Raw genomic sequence first — 20,000 nt, forward strand, 5'->3', positions numbered from 1 at the left:
AGGGCAGAGGTGGGCAACATTTGGCACGCGTGCCAAAAAGGCACACTAACGACTTTTTCTCCGGCACGCAAAACCTAGAGCTCACCTTAGAATGCATAACCAATAAATATCCAAATTCTTTTGTATGACCATTGGTAACCTAATGCTGCGCTGGGCGGGGCGATTTAGGGGGGTCTAGGAGGGGAAGGGAGGGGAACTATACTCGTATGTAGGCCTAAGGGAAGGGGAGAGAGAAGGAGGGTAGAGAGGGGGAGAGAGAGGGGAAGAGAGAGGGGAAGAGAGAGGAGGAGAGAAATGGAGAGAGAGATGGAGAGATGGAGAGAGAGATGGAGAGATGGGGAGAGAGATGGAGAGATGGGGAGAGATGGAGAGATGGGGAGAGGGATGGGGAGAGAGATGGGGAGAGAGGAGGAGAGAAATAGAGAGAGATGGGGAGATGGGGAGAGAGATGGGGGAGATATAGGAGAGATGGGGAGAGAGGGAGAAAAGAAGGTGAGGGAGAGGGGAGAGAGAGGGAGGGAGAGGGGAAGAACAATGGAAACATGTGAAGTACTTTGCAGATCTTATTGCGGTAAATGTTGGACGATTCTATTCAGCGAGACAGAGGGTCGGGATAGGGGGATTTTGGGTTGAGGGGAATTAGGGTTGAGGGGAATTGGGGTTGAGGGGATTTGGGGATGAGGGGATTTTGGGGTTGAGGGGATTTGGGGTTGAGGAGATGGGGGTAGGGGGATTTGGGGTTGAGGGGATTTGGGGGTTGAGGGGATTTGGGGTTGAGGGGATTTGGGGGTTGAGGGGATTTGGGGTTGAGGAGATGGGGGTAGGGGGATTTGGGGTTGAGGGGATTTGGGGGTTGAGGGGATTTGGGGTTGAGGATATGGGGGTAGGGGGATTTGGGGTTGTGGGGAATTTGGGTTGTGGGGATTTGGGGTTGTGGGGATTTGGGGATGAGGGGATTTTGGGTTGAGGGGATTTGGGGTTGAGGGGATTTGGGGTTGAGGGGATTTGGGGTTGAGGGGATTTGGAGTTGAGGGGATTTGGAGTTGAGGGGATTTGGGGGTTGAGGGGATTTGGGGGTTGAGGGGATTTGGGGGTAGGGGGATTTGGGGTTGAGGGGATTTTGGGTTGAGGGGAATTAGGGTTGAGGGGAATTGGGGTTGAGGGGATTTGGGGATGAGGGGATTTTGGGTTGGGGTGGATGGTGGGAGAAAATGTGGGGTTTCGTTTGGTCGAGGTTCCGTTTTCTTTCAAATTTGTTTTCCTTAAGGAGTTATCACATTGGGCTATTTTTCCTCCAACCTCCGATTAATCGGTGATACCGCCTACCTCCAACACCTTTTCCGCCGTCAAATCCCTGGAGCAAACTATTTTGTTTTCTCAACAATTTACATAAAATGTCGTTTGATATGCTGTAGGAAAATTATTTTCCGCCAGCATATCAGATTTCTTCCCGAAAGTTACGGGCTGCAAATTTGCTCCAACTGTTGGAGGAAAAATAGCCCAGTGTGATAGCCCCTTTAGCTGAAACGAAGTAGAGAGAGGAAGTTCATATGACGAATGATAATCGTTTCCAAACGTTTTTAGATGGTGAGGAAAAACGTTTTGATGTATAGTCTAGTGGACGCTGTAGTTAGAAAGTTGAAGGAAAAACAGCTCAATGTGATAGCCCCTTCAGCTGAAACGAAGTAAAGAGAGGAAGTTCATATGACGAATGATAATCGTTTCCAGACGTTTTTAAATGGTGAGGAAAAACGTTTTGATGTATAGTCTAGTGGACGCTGTAGTTAGATAGTTTTAGGAAAAACAGCTCAATGTGATAACACCTTTAGCTGAAACGAAGTAAAGAAACAGATGAAGTTCATATGACGAATTGCAATTGTTTCTAAACGTTTTTAGATGATGTGGAAAAACGTTTTGATGTATAGTCTAGTGGACGCTGTAGTTAGAAAGTTGAAGGAAAAACAGCTCAATGTGATAGCCCCTTTAGCTCAAACGAAGTAGAGAAAGAGAGGAAGTTCATATGACGAATTGCAATTGTTTCTAAACGTTTTTAGATGGTGAGGAAAAACGTTTTGATGTATAGTCTAGTGGACGCTGTAGTTAGAAGACAAAAACGTTCATGTGATCATTCGTTTGTGTACATGGATCCAAGTTCAGTGCTGAATAAAGTTAATTTCAGGCTATTTTTCTGATTACAACGAAGAGTTGCAAAAAACGATAAAAAGTCAAAGTACATTCGGTAGGAAAAATCGTGAAATACATCTACAGAAAGAACACAAGAAAAGAGTAATTCCCACGGAGTAGCGCTAAAAAAAAAAAAAAAAAAAAAAAAAAAAAATTGCAGATGACTTCCGGGGTTGGAACAACAATAAGAAGAGGAATTGTTTCTGGGTTTTAAGAAAAGCTTCTTAGATGTAATAGTAAATACTGATTTGTAAATAAGATGTGTAAGTAATATATTAATATGTAAATAAAACATGTAATATATAAAATGTGTGAAGTGAGAAGAATGATGACTAATATGGCTACCGTTAGTGCAGGTGAACACCGCTTTCAATCAATTAGAAGGAAATAAACAAATAAATGACTAAATTAAAAATAAATAAATAAATAGATAAATTAATAAAAAAAAATAAAAAAAATAAAAAGAAAATAAACAAGTTAATAATAAATAAATATTTAATAAAAAAAATATGAATAAATGAATAAATGAATAAATAAATAAATAAATAGATAAATAGATAAATAGATAAATAGATAAATAGATAGATAGATAAATAAATAAACAAACAAATAAATAGAAAAATTAAAATGGAAGTCTTATGCACGTGCTGGGTTGAAAGATGGCTGAGCATTTCTAGAAATTTAACCTGACCTCATACAAACTTGTTTACCACATCCGCACTGGGTGATATTCCCCTCTTTTCTAGTTGCCTCCATGCTATTACACTGATCTCAATTTGTCTAGGTTTAGGAAGGAAATAGGCAAGAACTAGTTTACTAACAGAATGTTTACCGAATGGAATAGATTTAGTAACAATGTAGTGAGCGCTGATTTCATTTTTTTTTCTTTTTTAAGAAAAAGATAACTTTATGGATGGGGATGTCATGTGGTAAGGGACATGGAACTACCTAGTATAGGCCTGTAGTGAGCGCTGAAACAATTGGTTACAAGAGAAAATGAGATTATGGATAGGGATGACAGGTGGTAAGGGACGTGGAACTACCTAGTATAGGCCTTATGGTCTCTCGCAGTCTCCTCCATTCTTATGTTCTTTGGCAGCGTAAGGTGTGTGTGTGTGTGTGTGTGTGTGTGTGTATGTATGTGTGTGTTTGTGTGTGTGTGTGTGGGGCGTGTGTGTGTGTGTGTGTGTGTGTGTGTGTGTGTGTGTGTGGGCGTGTGTGTGATAAAAGGCATCACATCACTGGAACCGAGGACGTGCTAAGAGACGAATAAAATCACCTAGCGTCAACCAAAATAAAATATACAAACCCCACCCACAAACAGAAAAGGTCAGACAAGAATTCGAGAACGAACAAAATTTCATCGAATTATTAAGACGATAAGGTCCGAAACTAGACGGGAAAACTGCCCCACTTGGTCATCGAGGTCTAATTGCGAGTGTCTGCCCCAATTGGTCATTAATGGATTCCAGCTGAGGTCAATGATGCAGAAGGTGGAGGCTTCGGTGTATCCTTAATTGGTTTAATTACCCCCTCGGTATGTGCCATTAACGAATTAATTATGGAAAGCTTATGAAGCCTCCAACGCTCGTCGCACAGCGGAGGACAAAAGTCCTGTTGGACTTGCTGGTTTCGCGGTGCACTGCGGTGGAGCTGCAGCTGTGGAAGGTGGAGGTGGATGAGGAACGGGGTGGTGGGAGAGGTTAGGGGGAGGGGGGAGTGGGAGGTGAAGGGGGAGAGTGGGAGGGGATGGGGGAGAGTGGGAGGGGAGGGGGAGAGTGGGAGGTTAGGATGAAAGGTGGAGGTGGTAGGAGAGGTTAGGGGAAGGGGGGAGTGGGAGGTAAGGGGGGAGGAAGTGGGAGGGGTGGGGGAGAGTGGGAGGGGAAGGGGAGGAAGTGGGAGGTGAGGGGGGGAGTGGGAGGGGAGGCAGGGAGGGGAGGATGAAAGGTGAAGGTGGTAAGAGAGGTTAGGGGAAGGTGGGGAGTGGGAAGCGAGGGGGAGGAACTGGGAGGGGAAGGGGAGGAAGTGGGAGGGGAGGGGGAGGAAATGGGAGGGGAGGATGAAAGGTGCAGGTGGTAGGAGAGTTTAGGGGAAGGGGGAATGGGAGGCGAGGGGGGGAACTGGGAGGGGAGGAAGGGGAAGTGGGAGGAGAAGGGGGAGGAAATGGGAGGGGAGGGGGGAGAGTGGGAGGGGAGGCAGGGAGGGGAGGATGAAAGGTGGAAGCGAGAAGGGAAGAGGGAAGGAAGGGAGAAAAAATAGGAAGAGGGTTGAGGGTGGTAGGGAAGGGAAGGGAAGGGAAGGGAAGGAAAAGGGGAAGGGAGGAAGGTAGCGGAGGGCATTGAGGTAAGTGAGCAAGGGGATTAGGGGTAAGTAGGGAGGGGGAAAGGAAGGAAAAAGGGAAAAGATAGAGGGAGAGATAGAGAGGATGTAATGTGAGGGTGGTAGTAGTAAAAAAGGGGAAAGAGAGAGAGAGAGAGAGAGAGAGAGAGAGAGAGAGAGAGAGAGAGAGAGAGAGAGAAAGAGAGCGCCGTAATAGTAAATACAGGTAGAATAGAAAAGAGAAGGAGAGGTTGGAAAATGAACGAGAGAGTAATGAGATTAGTAAAGAGAGAAAGTATTCATTAGGAATAAAAAAAGGAAAGAGAGAAAGTATTCATTAGGAATAATAATGATTAAAAAAAGAGAATGAACTTCATAACAATGACTTTATAGTCGTTTAGAATTGCCTGGCGCAAACCAGAATAGAATATGTAAAGTTCGTCATTGCAACCAAGGGGTTAACTAATATTTGAATAGTAAAAACAAAACTACGAGGGGAAGAGAGACATAAAGGGTGCGAGGGATGGAGGAGAGAGAAAAGAGAGAAATTTTACGAAGTAATGAGAGACAATAACAAAGAGAGGAGACAAGGAAAAATGGAGAGGAAAACGGACTTTAACCGGAAAGAAAACGGAAGCCCGGAAGTCAGAATAAAGTAAAAGAAAATGAGAGAATTTTGGGAAACGATGAAACGAAACGTGAATATAAAGGAAGTAGAGAGAAAGATTAAAATTACACATGATAAAGAGGGGGAAATGAGGGGGGAGAGGAAAAAAGAGGACAAAGAGGGAGGGGGAAGGAAGAGGAGAGGGGGGAAAGGATAGAGGAGGATAAAGAGGATAAAGGAAGAGGAAAGCAAAGAGAAGAGGAGAAGGATAAAAGGGGAAGGAAGAAGAAGAAAAAGAAAAAAAAACGAATGGAAAGGAAAAGGCAAAAGAAAGAAAAAAGAGTAAATGAAAAGATAAAGATAGGAAAAAGAAAGAGGGTGAAGTAAGAAAAGAAAATAAGAAAAAAGAAAATGGAAAGAGGGGGAAGGAAGCAAAGAAAGACAAGAAAAAGAAAATGGAAAGAGGAGGAAAGAAAATAAGAAAATGGGAAATTTGGGACAATGGGGGACAGGAAAAAGGAAAGAAAAGGAATTATAAAAGAAAGAAGGTATGGAAGAAAGAAAAAAGTACAAATAGGGAATCAAGTGAAAAATATAAAGAAAGGAAACAGGAGAAAAGGAAAATTAGTAAATAAAGGAAAAGAAGAGAAGGGGAAGGAAAAGTAAAAATAAAAAATACTGCGAAAGAGAAAAAAATATAAAACAAAACAAAAGAAAGGGAAATTAAAAGGAAAAAGATAAAAGAAAGACAAAGCGGAGAAAAGAAAGAGGAAAATAAAACTATAAAGGGGAATAAAAGGAAAAAGAAACAAAATTAAATATAATGAAAAAAAAAAGATGAAAAGAGAAAACGAAAGAAAGAGGAGGAAAAGAAAAAGTGAATGACAAAGGGAAAGAAAAGGAGAAAGAAGAAGAAAACGAAAATGGGGGGAAGGAGGGGGAGAGGACTACAGGAAGAAACGTAGAATGGAAGAAGAAGAAGAAAAAAAGAACAATAACAAGAACTAAAATGCAAATACATTGTGCAAGAACAAAACAGCAGTAACCACTCGGCTCGATTTCGAGAAGAACCTTTCCCTCGTTGAAGGCAAGAAGAGAACAACAAGGCTGATATTCCCTTCTTCTGCTTTCATTTCTTTCCGTGGTCGTGTTCTTCCTCCACACCGACCCAAGTGACTAAAGGAAAGAAAAAAGAAAAAAGAAAAAAGAAAAAAAAATCCGCAAAAGCAGGAGAACATAACATGCAAACGCAAGGTAACCAGCATATTTATGCGTTGAAAAACAAAACAAAAAACAAAACAACAACTACAACAACAACAACAACAATAACAATAACAACAACTAAAACGTACACAATCGAAAATAAATACACAATCCGGAGGCACGCACGCACACACGCACACACAAGCACATATACACCCTCACACATAGTCTGAAACATAGATTCACACGCGTATTTACACACACACACACACACACACACACACACACACACACACACACACACACACACACACACACACACACACACACACACACACACACACACATTTGCACATGGCTCGACAGCGCAGTGGTACCGTTCATAACAGCTAATCCAGCATTCCGAGTTCGATTCCCGCCCAGGGAAGGCTGAAATAATTTCAGCATTACTACTCTACGAGCTGGTACTCCAACTCTTGTGGGCAAGGAATCGGGTGTGTTTGGGTCTGTAAGGTCACAGCATTACCCATAGTTCGGGTAATAGCAGTCGATCACGAGTCCAACACGTGATCCAAGACCATGGTGAATCACACACACACATAAACGCGTGGCGCAGTGGTAGAGTTCTCGGCTGCCACTACGGCGGTCCGGGCTCGAATCCCGCCCAGGGTTGAAATAATGTCAGTATCGCTGCGCTGTGAGTCGTGGGCGGGGAGTTGGGTGTGTGTGCGTGTAAGGTCACAGGATTACCCATAGATCGGTTATAGATGAGTTCTTAGCTCTCTTCCGGGGGTTAAATAGCTGTCGATCACGAATCCAACACGTGATCCAAGACCATGATGGTGAATCACACTCGCATGACAAAGTATCTTGTAGTCGACATATGTGGAAAATGTATGTTGGAAGGTTAATAGGTAAGCGTCTAGATTGGATTAAGGATTTCCTGAAGAAGAGATAGTAAAGGATATGATGTCTAGACGGAGTGACTAGAGGAGTACCACAGGGTCTGGTATTAGTTCCTGTAATGTCCCTAAAGCTTCGTTGACACGTGCCTAGTTTAGTAGCCGCGAGTGCTAGCGACTTGTAAACTACCCCTCTACCTGCCCAGTGTCGACGGAAAGTTAGTCAACTTGCCTCCAAACTATCCTAGTGTGAACACATACTTGCCGGGCAAGTTAACTTGGAGGTATCACTATTGGTTACTAAAGTAGCTTCATGCAAGTCAGTGATATGATGGAAGATACAGTAAGCCACATTAACATGTTTCCAGAGGATGCAATGTTTATGAGAAGAATTCGAGATAAAGAGTACATTGCTGCAAAAATATCTAAGAGAGGAAACTAAATTTCAGCGCCAGAAATGGGAAATGATTCGAAAAAGACGGACATTGAATTATTCATCGAAAAATGAAACAATTACAAGGTAAGAGGAGAGAGGTCTGTAAACGTTGATAAAGAATACCTTATCAATTCACAAAGATATCGTTGTCATTGTGTCGAGACTACGGTATGATGAGGATAGTATGTTTGTTTTTTCATGGCATGAATGAAGACATGATGAAAAAGAATCGGAGCCTAATTCGCCCTAAATTGGAGTCTTCAGTAGTGGATTGGTTGTCGTACAAAGTACATTATATAAGCAAGACCGAAAGAATACTAAGAGCAGCGAACTGAATGATTTACAGCTTTATTTATAAAGCTTCGTTCACACGAGGCTACTTTAGTAGCCGCTACTACTAGCGTATTGTAAAATAATTCTTTACTTGCCCAATGTCAACGGAAAGTTAGTAAACTTGGCGCCAAATATCCTTGCGCCAATTTAGTAAACTTAGTGCTAAATATCCTTGCGGCAATTTAGCAAACTTGGCGCCAAATATTCAGGCGCCAAGTTAGTAAACTTGGCGCCAAATATCCTGGCGTCAATTTAGTAAACTTGGCGCCAAATATCCAGGCGCCAATTTAGTAAACTTGGCGCCAAATATCCTGGCGCCAATTTATTAAACTTGGCGCCAAATATCCTGGCGCCAATTTATTAAAATTGGCGCCAAATATTCAGGCGCCAAGTTAGTAAATTTGGCGTCAAATATCCAGGCGTCAATTTAGTAAACTTGGCGCCAAATATCTAGGCGCTAGTTTAGTAAACTTGGTGCCAAATATCCTGGCGTTAATTTAGTAAACTTGGCGCCAAATATCAAGGCGCCAATTTAGTAAACTTAGCGCCAAATATCCTAGCACCAATTTAGTAAACTTGGCGCCAAATATTGTGGCGCCAAACTATTCTAACGTCAACACTTACTTACCAGGTGAATTAACTAGCAACCAGCACTAGCGCCTACTAAACTAGCCCCGTGTCAAAGAGGCTTAAGCCTTACAAGTAGAAACTACAATAATTTGACCTGGCCTACTCCTCTACAAAATAACTTTTCATAGTAAAAACAGATCGGAAGCTTTCATTATTTCAGCCCAGGTTCATGCTTCGTCAAAATCTTTACCACCCATTATCGATTTGGAAATTCCGTCTGTGTCTCAGCTTACTGTTGGTAAATCTAAAAAAAGAAAAAAAAAGAAAAAAAAAAAAGTTTTAGTTCAACTTTGCATTTACCAAAGATACACTTCAATCTGTTAGATCATGTCTTAATCTATCCCCAAGTCATGAGTCTGGCTTTTTGGCTGTCTCTCAATCTCTTTTAATCTCTTCTATATGAGTAAGGTTATCGCAGGCAGCCTCATTGGTACATGCTTCCCAACTGACCCCATTGCAATCATTTTCTGGCAAGGACTACAGTCTGTTGTCACTTTGTTTAATTAATACCTTTTTTTATTTAAAGAAAGACATGGCTGACAGCATTTCCTAGGAGTCAACTTCATGACAGGCTTTTGTCTTCGGGAGTACATTAACATAATACTACTTATATCTGGCTCTCTGTTTCCAAATTTCAGGTGTATTACTTCAGCACTGCTTTCATTAAATTTCGTTTCATTCATCATTATGTTCCTCATAAAAATCATCTCGTTCTTCCACCTACCACTGTTTTACCCTGTTTAACCTCCAGATTGTGTATTCATACGAGTATTCCCTACCTGTGAATAAACGTTTCTTGGATGTCTCAGTTCTACCAAAGTACAAAATTTCAGGTTAATTAATGATCAAATAGCTATTTACCACCTGGACAAAAATAAGACATCAACGTTAGTATAAACTACTTTTAATTTCCTCTCACCGCCTTCATCATCATCGCGCCTTCTCAGTCTTAGATTTGAAAAAAAAAACCATAAATTCTGTCCTTTTTTCATACTTATGAATTAATTTCCAAGTTCTCATGTCTTATCTTGTTTATCCTAAGTTGCGTGTCTCATACCTCAAACGTCCTTAAACTTGTTGGTGCCTTCTAAAAAAAAAAAAAAAAAAAAAAAAAAAAAATCTTCATTTTCATATTCGTGGCTTCATTGACAAGCTCCCATGCCTTCACCCGTTCATCCTAAGTTGCTTCTCTATTTATCCAAGTGTCCTTAAACTTACCATTATTTTCTAACTTGAAAACAATTATTGTCCTCATGTAACTTAAAAAAATCTATTGTCCTCTTTCTCATATTCGTGGCTTAATCGACAAGCTCCCATACATTCGCCCGTTCATCCTCAGCTGCATCCCTCATGACCCAAATGACATTAAACTTATCATTGTCTTCTAATTTCCATGGTATGGTGATTATCACGTTTGTTATGGGTCGTAACATCAATTTTATTTATAATGGACTTAAATCATTCCTCTACCAATCCAGCATAAACTCGTTTTCGATCTGATCAGCCTCGTTGTAGTTGTTCCCTATAATGATGGAAATAATCTTTCTAGCATTACGTAGTTCTTAATCCCAAAGTTCGTCGTCGTCGTCGTCGTCGTCGTCGTCGTCGTCGTCGTCGTCGTCGTCGTCGTCGTCGTCGTCGTCGTCGTCGTCGTCGTCGTCGTCGTCGTCGTCGTCGTCGTCGTCGTCGTCGTCGTCGTCGTCGTGGTCGTCGTCGTCGTCGTCGTCGTCGTTGTCATTGTCATCGTCGTCGTGGTCGTTATAATTATCATTAATTTTTATTTTATTTATTTATTATTATATATTTTTCCGCATCCGACCTAGTTATGGACCAAAAGGTCTCCTGTCGGTATGCTCCGCCTTTGTAATCCTTTGTCATCCTTTTTCCAGTCAGTAACATTAACTCCTTCGGCCTTGTCCTCTACATCCCATACAAAATATTTCCTTTCCCAAAATAACTTTAAACACATTTTCTTTAAGTTTATCGTGTAATTTCCTTTGTTTCATGATCTCTAAATGTAACTGTATCCATCTTTTGGTTAGAAAACCAACCTTTCCGAATCTTCATCAATTCACCGATCTTGACATAATGTGCTTGATCCTAGCGTCGTGTTTCTTTTGTGTGTGTGTGTGTGTGTGTGTGTGTGTGTGTGTGTGTGTGTGTGTGTGTGTGTGTGTGTGTGTGTGTGTGTGTGTGCGCGTGCACGCGCGTGCATACGTTCGTACGTGCAATCCACTATAGCCTTGGATCACGATCGAGAAATATTACTGTGATCTTATAAAAACTTAAGGAGGACAGTAACAGTTTATAGTATCAGTAAAAGCTCTTCACGCTAGGAGCGCGGCGCAAATTTGGGACTTCTCGCGTGGAAGTCCTAATTTTTTTTTTTGTATACATCTTTTTAATGCATAGGTTTATTTATTATTTTAATAAATGGATGTATGAGTATATTCATTTTCTTTTTTCCATTTTTTATTTTTATTTTTTGCGTATAAAGCTTTCGGTGCATTCTAGTGCATATCCTATCTAAGTACTTAAGAACATAGGAGTGAAAGAGACTGCAAGAGACCATAAGGTCTATACTAGGCAGTTCCATGTCCATTACCACTTATCATCCCCATCCATAAAGTTGTCTAGCCGTTTCTTAAAACAACCGATAGTTTCAGCGCTCACTACATGGTTACAAAGTCTATTCCATTCGTTGAGCACTTTATTGGTAAACCGTTTCTTGCCTATTTCCTTCTTAGATCTAAATCTGTCAGATTTGAATTCGTATCTCCTAGTACAGTGTTTATTAATCAGGGGTCCGCAGAAATTTACCAAGGGATCCGAAAGAAGGGGATTCAATATATTACATTAAATCCTGTCATGGTTCCATTTTCTTTTTCTTTTTCATAGTTCATAATCACACAGTGTATTCACCATGGTCTTTGGATCACGTGTTTGACTCGTGATCGACAGCTGTTTCCCTTCCGGAAGAGAGCTCAGAGCTCGTATGACCGATCTATGGGGTAATGCTGTGACCTTACACGCACGCACACACACCCAACTCCCCGCCTACGAGAGTTGGAGTAACGATTCGAAGCGCAGCGATACTGAAATTATTTCAGCCCAGGGTAGTATTCGAACCCGGACCGCCGTAGTGACAGTCGGAGACTACCAACCGCGCCACCGAGTCGTGTGTCTTAATCGAGAAGTCCATTTTCTTTTCATAGCTTTTCTTTGGTTTTCCGTTGGTATTTCTCCGAATGTGGCGATGATTTGTATAATATATAACGTTTCCATCACTAAATGCTTAGAAGGTATGATAGCTTTTCTAATCCCGTATCAAGAGATCACCCGAACAAGCAATTCGATATAAGGGATCCACAAATCTTGAATGGTTAAGAAACTCTTCAGTGATATTCTTAAAAAAATTCTTTCCCTTCCAGAGATTTATGTAAGATTTATATAAGGATTTTTTTTTTTAAATATCACCGTAAGATTCTTACCGTGGCATTCTAAAAAATTATTTCCCTTACAAGGATTTATATAAGATTTATATTATTTTTTTTTAAGAATACCACCGTAAGACCCTTACGGTGGTATTCTTAAAAATTATTTCCCTTACAAGGATTTATATAAGATTTATATAAGGCAAGATTTACATAGGGAAATTCTTTTTTTAAGAATACCACCGTAAGATTCGTACGGTGGTATTAAAAAATCTTTCCATTCCAAGGAATTATATAAGATTTATATAAGGAAATGTTTATATAAGGAATTTTTTTTTTAAGAATACCACCGTAAGATTCGTACGGTGGTATTAAAAAATCCTCCCCTTCCAAGGATTTATAGAAGATTTTGTATAAGGAAATATTTATGTAAGGAAAGATTTTTTTTTAAGAATACCACCGTCTGTCCTAGTATGGTAGAACGATAACCATCGGACAAGACAAAAAAACTCGTCTGATAAACGAAAATCACATCACAACTGACATTATACCGAGAAAATCACATTCCAGCAAAACCGAATAATTTCCAGGCCGGGAGGGGTGGGTGGGAGGCGTTCCCCGTCCTGGAACGATTTTCCATGAAAATACGTAAACAAACTCGAATTTGAAGACAAATAATTACCCATGTGCGAGACTGACCGGAAAGTAGCGGACGCTGGGAAAAGCGCGCGGATCCGAGCTAATCTCATCCATCATTGAGGAAGAAAGGTTTGAATTATAGCTCAGACACTGCGAGGGAACTCAAAAATAATCCGCAAAACTCTGATTACTGAATAGGTGAAGACGAGAGTACAAACTACGTATCGCGTTTAGACTTCTGTGCTGTGTGACGGCGATTTGTTCTGTAATGACGATGCGGGACTTTGCAGAACCTATGAGACGGTGAGTGAGGGAACTAAATTTGCGAAGATTGGACATCCTATTTTTCTTTTCCCATAATGCAAGGTTCCAAAAAAGAAAGAACCAGAATTACATTAGAACATAGGAATGAAGGAGACTGCAAGAGACCATAAGGCCTACATTAGGCAGTTCCATGTCACCACCTGTAATCCCTATCCATAAAACTATCTAATCTCTTAAAACAACCAATTGCTTCAGAAATCACTACAATGTTACTAAATCTGTTCCATTCTTCAACTACTCTCTTGGTAAACTAGTCCTTTCCTATTTCCTTCTTAAGCTCCGATGACGATTCAAGATATTTAGCAACAGATACATACACAAGGATGAATTAATCCATTTTGATTGATTACTGGAAGTTGACACCCAAGCATATCTTTCACGATACGCAGCTATTGTGTCGTTATTGTGGGTTTCTAATTTTTCTAGGATGATTCTCCCTGCTATACCGATGTCCAAAAAAAAGTCATCCGCCTCCTTTTCCAATCTTGAACATAAGGCCTCACAATCAATTCAGGTAAATGACTGTTTTGATTTAAATCTGGGGATGGAGGAAGGTGGAGGACGGTGGAGGACGGTAGAAGGCGGTGGAGGACGGTAGAAGACGGTGAAAGACGGTGGAGGACGGTAGAAGACGGTGGAAGACGGTGGAGGACGGTAGAAGACGGTGGAGGACGGTGGAGGACGGTAGAAGACGGTGGAAGACGGTGGAGGACGGTAGAAGACGGTGGAAGACGGTGGAGGACGGTAGAAGACGGTGGAAGACGGTGGAGGACGGTAGAAGACGGTGGAAGACGGTGGAAGACGGTGGAGGACGGTAGAAGACGGTGGAAGACGGTGGAGGACGGTAGAAAACGGTGGAGGACGGTAGAAGACGGTAGAAGACGGTGGAGGACGGTAGAAGACTGTGAAGGACGGTAGAAGACGATGGAAGACGGTGGAGGACGGTATAAGACGGTGGAGGACGGTAGAAGACGGCGGAGGACAGTAGAAGACGGTGGAAGACGGTAGAAGACGGTGGAAGACGGTGGAGGACGGTAGAAGACGGTGGAGGACGGTAGAAGACTGTGGAGGACGGTAGAAGACGGTGGAGGACGGTAGAAGACGATGGAGGACGGTAGAAGACAGTGGAAGACGATGGAGGACGGTAGAAGACGGTGGAGGACGATAGAAGACGGTGGAAGACGGTGGAAGACGATGGAGAACGGCAATTAGTAAGATCCTTATCTTTTTATATCGATGTGTGTTCTAAAGGAATGATAAGGTTACTGAAAAACAATAAATCTCATGCGGACAAACAAAGATTTGACTTACCAACTACGCTATCAAGAGAGATATAAGTCAAGCGCAATATTCCTTATATACATTTGTATGCTCGAGTACATACACATACATGAAATTTTGCGTTCAACCGATCTCCACCATGATAGTACAATTGGAAGTATACAACAACAGATATTATGCGGACAAGCAAATATAAAGCGCCTATGTGCCACGAGATGTAAATCGTTGTGTAGCCATAAAGATTTTCGGGGAGGATGGTACTGAATTAGAAATACCGGACATTTTTTTTTCTTTATTGAGAACTGGTCGCGTATATAAAGAACGAAAACTCTAACCAGCAAAACCCCGACAAAAGAAAATAATTCTCTTATCCTTGTTCACATTCCTATGTCCATAATCATAAAATCCACAACAGGTGATGTATTAGATGAATTATGAAACTCGCCGTAAAAAGATAAACCAAATGGAGATTGTTATTTCGAAAAGACCTATTCAGGGATGAGCATGCTCGCGGAAAGTCTTCCCTTTTGATGGGGGAAAAAGAAGAGCTAAATGCTAAATAAATTCCCTGTAACAAAACAAGAGAAGCAGACTTGCTATAAAACTCCAGCAAGCGTCTGTATGAATTATAGCGAACCGGTACATATATTCCAGCCGGGTCCATGAAAATGTAAACAAACCGGGATCTGGCCGGCCTGCAAGTTTCTCGTGTGTTAAGTAAAGACCAAAAGTTGGGCAGAGAATCGGGAGGAGAAATGTTGAAAAATCTGTGAGTATTATAGTTTCATACGCCTCTGGATGCAAAAAAGAGGAGGATGCAAAAGAGAGGAGGATGCTCGAAGGACTGGGGGAAGGAGAGACGGGAGGAGAAGAGAGATGAAAGAAAAGGATGATTGGCAACTGGGAGCCTTGGAGAATGGGGGGAAAAAGACTGAAGGAAACAATGTGGAGTGACAGATACGAAGAGGTTTTGTACATTGAAAATAGATATATTGAACCATAATTCAAATGTTTTTAATTTTCCGTGGACCCTGTATGCACACACGAGGAAGATTATTATGATTGTTAAATCATTAACAAAATATTAAACTTCTGGAACAAAGTTACTTAGAAGTACAAGTAGGGAAGTGATCATACATAGATTAATTGTTGGGGGGAAAATATTGTCTACAAACACACACGCACGCGTACATTTATGCACTTGCGCGCTCACACACACACACGCACTCACACACACACACACACACACACACACACACACACACACACACACATACATACATACATACATACACACACACACACACACACACACACACACACACACACACACACACACACACACACACACACACACACACACACACACACACACACACACACACACACACACACACACACACACACACATACACACACACACACACACGCACACGCACATACACACCCACACACCCACACACGCACATGCACACACATACACGCATTTAAGAACAAACTAGATGTTGCGATATACAAAGACGGGTTACTACGAGTATAACTCCCCTTCCCGTATAATACAATTAGGTAAACACACACACACACACACACACACACACACACACACACACACACACACACACACACACACACACACACACACACACACACACACACACACACACACACACAAGGAAAATTGGGCAGGTTGTCAAATTTTTTGTCAAGTAGATGTTTACACACGGCATGTAACTTGTAGCAAGTAACTTGCACGCTTGACTTGCCTCTCAACTTGCCCCGTGTAAACGAGGCTTAAGGCGTTATCACACTGGGCTATTTTTCCACCGACTGTTGGAGCAGCTTTCGGGAAGAAATCTGATGTGCTGGCGGAAAATAAATTTCCTTCAGGAAATCAAATGACATTCTATGTAAATTGTTGAGAAAACAAAATAGTTTGCTCCAGTGATTTGACGGAGGAAAAAGTGCTGGAGGTAGGCGGTATCACCGATTAATCGGAGGTTGGAGGAAAAGTAATTCCGATTGATAACACCTTTAGCGCTACCACCGATCCTGGTAATACGGTCCGAGAATTCATCACATTAATAAAAGATAATTTATTTGTTCATTTGTTCATCAAGAACAAGAAAGTTGTTGTTTCGAATAAGAATAAATACATAAATAAATAAATAAAAAATGAATAAATAGAAAATAAAACAATAAATAAAATAGAACAAAGATGATGATGTATGGAGAGTTGCAGGCGATCCTGATCTATACGTATCGCGAAAAAAAAAATACATTTCGTTATTGCTGAACAAATACAAATCTATTTACCAAAAATAGATCTCGTTGTATGATAACTATTGTATACATAGATATAGTTAATACTCACTAACGATTCATGTACCTCATTGCTTGGTTGTAATATATTCTAGATGTTGAACAACTAAACACATAACGACATTGGGTATAAAGCCCCAGTCACATCAAGCTTACGATCTGTTTCCGACCACACACTACGGTGGCAATTTTGTTTCTCATGGTTAGGTAACTATTTCATTTTCATCTTCATGACGAGGGAGATTCATCCCAATTGCATCATTGTCTTGAATTCTTTTCATAAAAAGAGGAAGAGCACAAATCAGCCTAGTCGCCGCTGGTCGGAAAAAGGTCGAAAACTTAGCGTGACTGGGGCTTTATACCCGAATAGTGTCGATATGTGTTTAGTTGTTGAACATCTAGAATATATTACATCCAAGCAATGAGGTGCATACATCGCTAGTGAGCGTTAACTATATGTATACAATAGTTATCATACAAGATCTATTTTTTTTTTGTAAATAGATTTGTATTTGTTCAACAATAACGAAATGTATTTTTTTTTCTTTATTTTCACGATATGTCATACATCAGGATCGCTTGTGACTCTCCAAGTTAGGCCGATGTTATACTCTCCTGCGCCGGCCCCGCGGCTTGTTATTGGCGACAGTAAAGTCTCCCTAATGAGTCATTAGACTAGAAAGGTTATGATCGTACTTTAACCATGGGGAGATGGTGGTCGTTGTACAAAATTCTGGCGTCTGTCGCCAGGTGATTTTATTAATTGGGGTGTGCCGATTAATCGGCATCCCGATTAATCGGCATCGGCAAGAATCGGCACTTTTTTGGGTGAAACGGCATCGGCGGGAATCGGCAATTTTTTTGCCAATGATGATGCCGATTCTCAAAAAAAAAAAAAAAAAAAAAAAAAAAAAAAAAAAAATCTGATTCTCGCCCATGCCGATTCACCAAAAAAGTGCCGATTCCTGCCGATGCCGATTAATCGGCACGACCCTATTCATTTAAGCTAATTGAACTTGCCCATCATCTGGCCGCATCCGGCCCCGTCGCATAGTGTGACACTGGCATCCGCAACGGACCAGGATTTTGAGCAACACATTCGCGAGTAGGTCCTGTTCACACAAGGGCTTACAACCGCCGCGGTTCAAACCGCGGTGGTTCCGTTACAATGCGAGTCAATGGAGGCGTTCACAAACAACAGCGAAGTTTTACCTTGACTATGCGGAACCGCCGCTGTTTCCGCGCGGTTCAGAACGCTAGTGTGAACAGGGCCTTATGCGTTATGACCAGGGACAGGCCACTATAATGAGATGAGAGGGATATCATGACTCTTCTTCAGACGAGTTTACACTGCTAAGGCTCGTTTCGCACGTATCGACTTTTTGCCGTGGGCCGTGCACGACACGACGTCGTACTCACGTCACGACCGCGACCACACGTCCATAGACACGCGTTTATTTGAGATGCACGACGTCGTGTCGTTGGACGGCGCACGGCGAAAAGTCCAACCAAAGCTAGACTCGTTGATTTGACTGTAAGCAAGGATTGAATGGCGTCTGAATTACTCCTTTATTATAATGACGCCCTTTACATATTTTGTTTTGGCTATTCTCAGACTATTTCGTTCAATTAAGGGCAAGAATCTTACGGTAGTATCCTTAAAAAAATTCTTTCCTTATAAAAATCTTATATAAATCCTTGGAAGGGAAAGATTTATGTAAGGAAAGAATTTTTTTAAGAATACCACCGTCAGAATCTTACGGAAGTATTCTTAAAAATAATTCTTTCCATATATAAATCTTGTATAAATCCTTGGAAGAGAAAAATTTATATAAGGTAAGATTTTTTTTTAAGAATACCACCGTAAGATTCTAACGGCAATTTTCTTAAAAAAAAAAAAAATTCTTTCTTTATATAAATCTTTCCTTTCCAAGAATTTATATAAGATTTCTATAAGACTTTTCTTTTAAGAACATCACCGTAAGTCGAATGAAGCCGTGTTTATTAGTAGCTTTCTAAGTGACCGTCTATGGCACTTCTTGTAAAATTTTCAATTATTTTTTCTTGTAATAGAGTTCAGATTTACTGGCCCATAATCCTGTGGCTTCTGTTTATCAAGTGGACGGCGTTTTCGCTGTTTTTGGGTATTCTTCTTCAAGTCGAACTTTTAACTGGGCATTGCGGGGTTCGAAACGGGCAATGTATGGTCAATATTATTGCGCAATATTCCGTTTTTTTTTGTGTGTGTAATCTGTGTTGTGTGTTTTGTGTTGTTTGTTTTGTGTTGTGTGTTTGTTGTGTTGTATGTTTGTGTTGTGTGTTTGTGTTAGTGTGTTAGTGTTGTGTGTGTGTGTGTGTGTGTGTGTGTTTGTGTGTGTGTGTGTGTGCGTGCGTGTGCGTGTGTATTAACTATTTGTATCAGCCAAGTTGAAGTATACAGTGTTGGGACTGTGCTCGTAGAGCCCCGTCCCATGATCTCCACACCTCAACATTAACGTCAATTGCCTAAACCAGTGGTTCCAAACCATTTATACTACCACGCCCACTCTAGGAACTGTTCCTTTTGGCTTCACGCCCCCTACCTTTGCATCTACAGACGCCCCCCTCCCTTGCAAGGACGGGGGTGGGTGGGTGGGGGTGTGGGTGGTCAATACACAGGAAAAATTGTTATACCTGGGAGACTTTTGAAAATTTGTAGCAACGATACTTCTGCATTTTTCCCCTTTCTCACCACACGCCAGGGAGTTGATTTCAACTGTCAATCGTCGGCCTCGTCATCAATCGCCTCCACTCATCTCGATCCTCGTAGATTTCTTGTTTGACTTCTTCCAACGTTAAATTTCTTCCTTTCAAGTTCTTTCTCATATAGTCCATCTACCTTTTCCTGGATCTTCCGACCGGCCTCCTTCCTCTAGACTGCCATTATCTCGTAAATTTACCTTTACATTACTGATCCATTTCTTGTCATGAAAGTAACACGTAAAGATAACACGTAGAAATAACAGGCAAAATACCACGTAAAAATAACACGTAAAATAACACGTAAAAACCACGCAAAAATAACACTTAAAATAACACGTAAAATAACACGTGAAAATAACACGTGAAAATAACACGTGAAAATAACACGTAAAAATAACACGTGAAAATAACACGTGAAAATAACGCGTAAAAATAACGCGTAAAATGACACGTAAAAGTAACACGTAAAAGTAACACGTAAAAATAACACGCAAAATAACACGTGGAAAAACACGTGAAAATAACGTGAAAATAACACGTGAAAATAGTTAGTGGATGTGGAACGCTATACTTGTCCCGATTGTGAATGTGGAACGCTATACTTGTCCCGATTGTGAATGTGGAACGCTATACTTGTCCAACTGGTG

Source organism: Oratosquilla oratoria, chromosome 36 (genome assembly GCF_046742065.1).
Source record: "Oratosquilla oratoria isolate Oo_2021 chromosome 36, ASM4674206v1, whole genome shotgun sequence".
Lineage (NCBI taxonomy): Eukaryota > Metazoa > Arthropoda > Malacostraca > Stomatopoda > Squillidae > Oratosquilla > Oratosquilla oratoria.